This window comes from Austrofundulus limnaeus, unplaced genomic scaffold, assembly GCF_001266775.1.
Source record: "Austrofundulus limnaeus strain Quisiro unplaced genomic scaffold, Austrofundulus_limnaeus-1.0 Scaffold8, whole genome shotgun sequence".
In the NCBI taxonomy this organism is placed as follows: domain Eukaryota; kingdom Metazoa; phylum Chordata; class Actinopteri; order Cyprinodontiformes; family Rivulidae; genus Austrofundulus; species Austrofundulus limnaeus.
In genome coordinates, this window is record NW_013952410.1 from 5,200,601 (window position 1) to 5,202,005 (window position 1,405).

Sequence of the window (1,405 nt, forward strand, 5' to 3'; positions counted from 1 at the left end):
TGTCCCATATACAACTGTGTGTTGTACTGAGTGAAATGACTGAAAAGGAACCACTTTCATCCAGCTGCTGAGTTTCTATGAAACTCTCACACGGATGAATATGTGATGAATAGTCAGGTTGATGAGCCTCTAGGTGCAGAGACAAACCCCTGATAGAGTCTTTATTCAGCCAAAGATGTCACTTTAATCTAAAATCAACAAGGTTTGAATAAATCATCTTGATTATACCTCCCACCCAACTGCTCCATCCTGCAGAAGATTCTGGTAAATATAGGCCAGGCCATAGACTTGAATAAGATCACTAGACTGAGCCCCGCTCACCCCGTCCACTGTTAGCGTCTGTGACAGCATGGAGGAGCAGAAACAGACCAAACAGGGCAACAGCTCACAGCCTCCATAGAAACTAATAGACGAACAGCAAACCGAACTGGATCTGTTTCACAAATTATCTAAAATAAGTTAATAATTATGTTAATTTCATTTAACAATAATGTAAAACAGCAGATAGTTTTTATGATTTCTACATTGTTCGTCCTTTTTTCTGCTCTGTTGTCAACATTTACAGTAATGGTAGATCTAGACTCTTGACCGTTTTGCGTTAGCCCTTAGAACATGTTTCTAGCAATAGAGTGGGTTGGAAGTGGATATTTGGTGTTAACAATTGCTTTTAATGTCCTACAGGCTCTGAAATGTTGAATAAATTAGAAACTAAATTTTTGAAAGATTCCATAAAACATGAAAAATATCTGTGAGATTGCTCTATACATCCACATACACAAGAATTTGACTGAAAATGCAAATAAAAGAAGATAAGTTCTGTGTTTATTGACCAACGTTATAAAGATTTAATTATGTAGTACATGCAACATGACAGTTATTATAATTAAATTGATTAGGATGAACAGAAATACTGGTTTTTGATTGTTTAATACATAATGCACCAGATTATTACACCACCACATTTTGTAATAATTGCCGCAAAATGTAATAACGTTATTACATAACGCGTTGAAGACTTTTATCACATTTTGCGTCATTTATTACATAATGCGGTTTTAGCATGAGTTTATTACATTTTGAAGCCTGATTTTATTACATTATTACATAATGCGTTGTTATTACAAAATGAGGTCTTACAATAAGCAATATTGGAACGTGTTAATCTACCAGGAGCAGGTCATTCTCACAAACTGAGGGACTGAAGAACAGTGAGAGACCACCAAGACACCTGAGACCACTCTGAAAGAGCTACAAGCTTCAGCAGGTGAGATGAAACAAACCGAGAAAAGCACTGTTGAAGAAAACTCATTAAATCATGTTAGGGATCAACTTTGCAGCTTTTCACCTTCTCTGGATGGCATGAATCTGGCCTCCAGTTCTAATGTAAAGAACCTTGGTGTTATTT